A 7,909-nucleotide genomic window follows, 5' to 3' on the forward strand; every position below is an offset into this window, starting at 1 on the left:
CACAAAATTTTTGTAACATAATCCAAAACAAATATGCTCAATTTTATTTATATGCAAATATGATATTTCTGAGTACAAAGATTTCTGAGGATATTCAATTCTTGACAGAAAAGTTGAACACCCCTACCTTACTTTCTGAGCATTTGTGATTTAAAAACTCCATTCTGGTCAGGAATGCAATGAGGCGTATAACTACCAAAAGTTTAATTCAGCGAACAATTATCTTAAATTTATGAAAATAACGAGGGTATACTGGGCTAATTATAGGGCCTATACTATATTTTTGAATGCGATCTGGTATATATATCCATCCAGGAAAATCTAGCATTACGTCATTTATTCTGATGATTATCCCCCGTGATAATAGAATTGTGATGTTACAACGACTTATCAAAAAGATAGTCGTAAACCTGGTTCGTTTGCGGAGATAAAAATCCGAAGTGGTAGTAATTCTTTGGCATAAAAATATTAGCTTCGATATTTAAATACCATTAATCTCACCTTTTTAATAAAACTGACAACGTCTATAAACGATGTTAAACTGGTTTATTATTTGATATAACTTATAATATCCTTTTCTTAAAACTGTTAAGTACACAAACTCACTGACTAGGTAACCATAAAACATGTCCATATCATCAACTATCCCATAATAATCACTTACATATATTAAAAACATTCTTCTTTTGTTAATATGAAATGAACATTCTACTGAGTATAGTGCATATGTATGAGTACTTTCTGCCCAAGGTACAGGTAAATATTATACAAACCAAAGTATTTTGTTGTATAAAAATGTCGCTCGACAAAGGGACTGAATATAAAAGTCATGAGTAGGCTTGGCTTTTATCTTCAAGAACCACTGGTCCGTTTACATTAGTGTTCTTATATTATATATGTCCATCATATTTTAATCGCACCTTGTATATCTATTCATTATATTTCACATATACATATATATATATATAAATACATTCGTAACAATTCTTTCATTTCATCAATATTTATCTTTAATTACATTAATTATATTTATTTTATTATTATCCACTATATTATTAATATATTTCCTTATTAAAATATCGTCGCTTATTTAATTAATCGTCGACGGGTGCGATTTCGAAAAATGTAAAGGACAAACGTGGGTTACAAATAATATTAATCTTTACGGGCGCATTAAATAACAAATAAGTCGGATGCTGCATTTAAAGGTATACATAGTAGCACTTAGATGTTATAATAAAGAAGAATTTCTTTCAAGGTAGTCGTTGGATAATTGATTTTATAGAATAGAGCTTCTTTTTAACATAATCTTTGACAATTAAGTTTTCAACACAAATCAATCTAATATAAATAATCTTTGCTTTTAATTAATTATAAATCGAATTATAATTCCTCATATTAACAAGAAAGAATAAAAATCATTTGAAAATTAATTTTCCAGTCTACCTAAAACTCTATTTAAGCATTTCAAATATTTTTAAGAATCGTTTTCATTATTGATATTAACACATAAACTTAAAATGAAAATTTACAAGAATCTACAACTAACATGAATTTAACCTAATTTCAGTAACGGTAATCAGGTTACATTCGAACTTGCATACGGTTCTAATAACGTACACTGTACTGCGCTATCATGATTAGGTTCTACATTGTGTTGTACATGTCTTTCATCGTGATTCTGACTTTGGTATGAAGTCCCATCTCTTGATCTCCAATTACGTCTATCCGCGTAGTTCGCTGTATTTCTGGAATTTTGCTCAGTACTTCGATTATTTTTATATCTACTGCTGTTGAGTGATCTGACATCATAATCACCATGATTAGTTAGGTTAAGCGGATTCCCTACATAACTTTGCTTACTTTGCTCATTTGGATTGCAAGAGTATACTCGGCTTAGGTTAGGTCCTGTATTATTCACACTCCGAATATTTAAATTCCGAACAGGCACCAAATGATCTGAATTATTCTTATTTTTACCCATTCCTGATTGTGGGTTCATGGCATGGTATTGAGTTTCGTAGCATTGGACAAGCATCAATAAATGGCTGAAACTCATACACTGTGTGGAAAATAAGATCTGTTGCAGTTTAAATGGAAGCAAATTTCGAATCGATGCTATTATTCTCGATTCCGATTGCAAAGGATTAACGACCTTTAATTCGTTGTAGACATTTACAACAAACTCTACAAGAGATTTGTGCAATCGAGGATTGAAGTGTTGATTTCTAAGGGTGGCATCTCTATTTGCCAGCAAAAAGTCATTTTCATAGTTTGCGATCAATGCCGCTTTGAATTCCTCATAGGTACTAATGTGATCACGTATTGCTTTAAACCATAAGGAACAAGGTGGGAGTAATACATGGGGTATTAATTTCATATATTGTGATCGATCGATAGACATTATATTGCATTCGTCTTGGAATTTCTCTAAGAAAGAAGTAGCATTCTCATTACACTTACCACTGAATTTGCTCATAGCTCTAATTTCACTCATTTTAACACTTAATTTTACCTTCTTTTTCTCATTCCTTGTTCTTGTTGAGTGATAGTTCCTATCCGTGACGTGCTGTGTCATGACACCATCTATGTTTCGCTCATCAGTACTCTTCGGACAACTTTCTTCTAGTATAATATCCTCATCAGATCCGGGCGAAGGCGAGTTCATCTCTGGTGAGTGGGGCAACACAAAGCGATCACTACCCAAGTTATTACGGTAAATGTTGTCTTTAGCCTGTAACGTTCTAATCTCTTCCTGAATAGTAGCTAACAACTGTGTATTTACGCGTATGTTATTAGAGTTGTTGCTGACCTGGATCTTTTGCTGTTTAATGGAAGATTCTATTACTTCTAAATCTTTTTTTTACAGCACTAATTTCTTGGTTTTGTTGATTGTGCTTTTCTTGACAATCATCGGATATCCTTTTTAACTTTTCCTCGAACTGTGAGGAAATGTCGTTCACCACCTGGACAATTGTCTGTTTCGTTTCATCTGATTTCTGTTCTATCCGTCTACTTAATTCTTCATATTGCTTGTTAGCTTCGTCAAACTTCAGTTCTATCTTATGTTCCATGGTCTTGTTAGATTCGTTGAATTTCTGTTCCATGGTCTGCTTTAATTCTTCATTTTGTTTGTTAGCTTCGTTGAACTTCTGTTCCATGGTCTGCTTTAATTCTTCATATTGCTTGTTAGCTTCGTCAAACTTCTGTTCCATTCGTCTACTTAATTCTTCATTTTGCTTGTTAGCTTCGTCAGACTTCTGCTCTATGGTCTGCTTTAATTCTTCATATTGCTTGTTAGCTTCGTCAGACTTCTGCTCTATGGTCTGCTTTATCTCGGTAGACATCTGCATTATTTGTCGCTGTAAAGCTAACAAGATATCTTCCGATGCCAATCCTGGTGTTACACTAGTCTCATCGCTGTCACTAGTATTTGATTTCTGGTGCATTGTTTCGTTGTCCATTTTTCTTATGATTACTTTACCACTTCGCAATATTGTTAAGTTCGTATTCATTAACTGTAATATGAAAGTAAATTCAGCCTTACTCTTCTTCGGGAATTGAATTTACAAAGTCCCGGGTTCCGGCACCAAATTTTTACAACGACTTATCAAAAAGATAGTCGTAAACCTGGTTCGTTTGCGGAGATAAAAATCCGAAGTGGTAGTAATTCTTTGGCATAAAAATATTAGCTTCGATATTTAAATACCATTAATCTCACCTTTTTAATAAAACTGACAACGTCTATAAACGATGTTAAACTGGTTTATTATTTGATATAACTTATAATATCCTTTTCTTAAAACTGTTAAGTACACAAACTCACTGACTAGGTAACCATAAAACATGTCCATATCATCAACTATCCCATAATAATCACTTACATATATTAAAAACATTCTTCTTTTGTTAATATGAAATGAACATTCTACTGAGTATAGTGCATATGTATGAGTACTTTCTGCCCAAGGTACAGGTAAATATTATACAAACCAAAGTATTTTGTTGTAATGTCAAAAGAGCTATGAAGAACGAGTAAATTCTGCCCTGTATATGCAGCCTAGATTGAGATAATAGTGTAAAGCTATGCCTAAAATGTTTCTAAAGGTTAATTAGCGCATAACATAAATACGTATGAAGTTATATATAGGTGAATCTCATTAGTTCGAACTTGGATAATTCGAAATATTGGATAACTCAAGCAAACGTTTATTCCCCTTGAAAACTGCATTTGGCAAATGGTAAAAACAGCAAATAAATCGAACTTTTGCACCCTCTGTTTTGATAATTCGAAGCAATACGTACAGCACAAGGGTATTTAGTGTTGGATGGATTGCAAACAGAAGAACGCAATTTGAACTCGTTTTCAGTTATCCATAGGAAGCCGTAGGGAAAAATGGCATAAAAGCACAATTAATTTGATGCCTATAAAGAAGATGGAGAGAGAGAAAATGAGGACCGTTTTAACAAAACTTACAAACGCCATTTACAAAATTTCACATGAGAGTTTTTTTCAAGTTGTACGCACTATCCTTCACTCAAAGATTTCAAAAATTTCGTACTGGTCATCCATTTAAATTGGGATTGATGAAGTAATAATTGAAGTTCATCACTTATTCCCTTTATTGAGGATTTTTCTTTTACAAAATTCAACATGACCACATTTCGATGCATGTTTCTTCTTTATTTTATTAAGCTACGTGTTATAAAAATACAGTATAAGCATTTAAATTACTTCATCAATATTTTTACTAATCTATTTTTATTATAGTATCTTTACTATTCAATGTTCTATACTGTAATGAAATTATAAGACTTAAGTGGAAAAAAATATTCAAATAACCAATATTTGTTAGAAGTAGCAACTATGTATATAAGAAAAATATGAGTATTAATTAGATAAAAATAGTTCCTCTTAAAAAAAATAAGTAATTGGGAAAAACGATTACACTTATCGTGGACTAATGAGGTTCTCCGTCAGTCACGTAGCATGAAAAGTAATTAGGAGAGCAAACAAAACTATTACGGAGAACCTCAGGATCTAAATGAAGAAAATTATTGCATGTAAAAAAGGTAAGAGAGATCCAAAAGGGGATCCAAAAGTTAGAAAGAAATCAACTAATACAGTCGGAATCCAACGTCGAGCTGGACAACATGGGTGGACACTTAACAATAACTCTGTAAGTTGTATATTTTCATTTTGTATGTAAAAGGCTGTGATTTAGGCTTCAAGCTGAGCGCATGGTCTCCCTAGTAATAGTAAATTTAATTTGTATTTTTATCTTGTAATTATGAGAAATAAAGCCTTGCTTGTTGTTAATATAAGGGAGAAATGTCACTCTATTAAATAACCTCATCCTTAAAAAGAAATTTCGTACTGACAGGCACAAGTAATTGACTACAAAGTAAAAAAAAAAGCTTCAAATCTATACTACCGTATTATTTAAACTTGGCTCCTCGGCGGGGAATCGAACCCCGGTCTTCCGCGTGACAGACGGGGATACTTACCACTATACTACCGTATTATTTAAACATGGCTCCCAGACGAAAGAAGATAGCTTGGGCCCTATATTAAGTGACAATATTTTAGATACATTAATTCTTTATACCAGAACTTCTTTTTCTTCATTTTTAGACTCTTCCTTTTCAATATTGGTATAGTTCTTTCAGTGCACTTGCTATATTTTTTTCTTTTTGTCCACCAATATATTTTCAAATGTGTTCTAGTATTCTATAATGCCAATAACACGTAGTCTTGCACAAATAATGGAGATCAACGGTCACGTAGTAGCCCCGCAGTCTTTGACGACTCTTCCTGCTACCTCTATTAACCTACACGCTAACAGCACTACACCCCATTCTATAACTCCAGAACCTGTAGTTAATACTCCTTCCCATACAGTTTCCCAACCTTCAGCCTCTGTTACGTTAGGCTCAGCAACCGTTTCGGTTAACCCCAACTTTCTCACAATATTTGCGGGCACACCTTTAGAGAGGACAGATTTGTTTCTAACTAATTTCGAACGCACAGCGAAAATATCTGGTTGGTCAGAAGATAGAATGAAAAATATTTTTTCTTTGTGTGTAGCAGATGTACCCTTGTACTGGTACCAAACCACTGCTGGGTTAGATGCTTTGTCATGGACAGATCTTAAAGACAAATTTTTGAAACAATTTGGTCCTAACAACTTGCCTATATCAGCAACAGAAACATATTCTCAGTTTGATTCCTTTTTTACCGTTTCTACTAATGAAATGCCATCAAAAGTCTTTAACTTGCCCGGCTGTATAGTTGATATCTTTATAGCAAAAGAGCACAAGTCATTAATTCTACTCGTGTTAATTCAGCACTCTCACTATCAGCATTCTTTTTTCCAATTACAACATATCGGAGTACAGGAATCGCGATGCATGCCTTTGCTGTTCAGTGTTGCACATTCGTTTAAGAAGATTGAGCTTCGATCTAGCTCAGGCAAGATTTATTTTATTTTTTCTATTTTTTATAAACCAGGACTCGACTGAAAGCTTTAACCATGGATTGTACTTATTTTTAAAATTAATAAATGAAAATAGTTTCTGTTCGCAGCAACACAACATCGAGATGTGCATGAGGAAAACTAATGTTACTCCCTAACAACCCGATATGCACGCCAACACCGAAGTATCAGAGTTGAGCTAACGTGGTGAAAGAAAATGAATGGAGCGCCTAAACGCCATCTTCGTCGACAAAACACATATTTCCTGAATAGTAATAAATATTATACTTACCTTCACAAAACATAACAAAGAGTAATTAACTAAGCGCACCAATTACAAACCCAAAAGAAGTAGCAAATAAAATTATGCGGATCTTTATAACATTTGAAATTTTCATTTATTTAATCTGTTTTATTTTTAAGATTTTTAAAATACAAAATATGATCATTGGACACACACATATGCTAAGATGGAATGGCGCTCATCTACCTCTATCTCTGTCAGTGGAAGGTGTTCAGTTACCATCATCCATCAAACCTCTCTCTTTTCAACTTTCTACGAGTCCGGCAGCGGTATTCACAACGGAGAGAGCACGCAGAGAACATGTAAAATGGAGGACGTACGAATGAATGGTGAATAAAGTTACCCTGTCAGACTCACCAATTCCCGACGATGGCGGTACTCTGCATGAAGAGGAATGGAGATTCTGATTGTTTGGGTTTGTTATTTTTCGCAATGTTAGTAATGAGAGAGAGACAAAATCTGAAATTTCGAAATTTATATAATTGTTTGTAGGGTAATAGAAGCAATGATCTCCTATCGACTTGGAGTTTACCACTAACATCCGTGTTGGCAGCGGCACGCTTTGAGATTAGTTATCATCCCCTTCTTGGTGCCTGAAGGCGTTTCAACATCGCAAGGTACTGAATATAGCAGTATGAGGACAATCTTCTCGAGTCCAATCCATGATATGTGAATCCCTTGAAACTGAGCAGACCATATGCAATATCGGAAACATGGATCAGGTCATTTGGGATTTGGACAGACCTTTCCTTCCCGGCTGGATATTTTCACAATTAGATAATTTTACTGTAGTCAATTTGAGCATACAATTTATTTGTACCCACAATATATAGTAGTTAAATTTAAAATAAATATTCCACGAGGGATGGTGATGTGTGACGCTAATGCTGAATTCTGGAACTGAGATGGTGATCGTTGAGTATTCCCAGTCATACATGTCTTTGTTTTATTCTTACTGCATGCTACTTAAATGAAATGAAGTTAAATTTTTAGTTTTACGTCATACGATTATGTCAATTAAATTATAGGAGATAAGAGATTACTGAAAGTGGAATTATTATTAAATACTTGATGGCATGAGAATGTGGGGGAAAACGAGAGAACTCGAGGGAACCAATGAACACAATTT

Source organism: Thermobia domestica, unplaced genomic scaffold, assembly GCF_964235325.1.
Source record: "Thermobia domestica unplaced genomic scaffold, izTheDome1.hap1.1 HAP1_SCAFFOLD_187, whole genome shotgun sequence".
NCBI lineage: Eukaryota > Metazoa > Arthropoda > Insecta > Zygentoma > Lepismatidae > Thermobia > Thermobia domestica.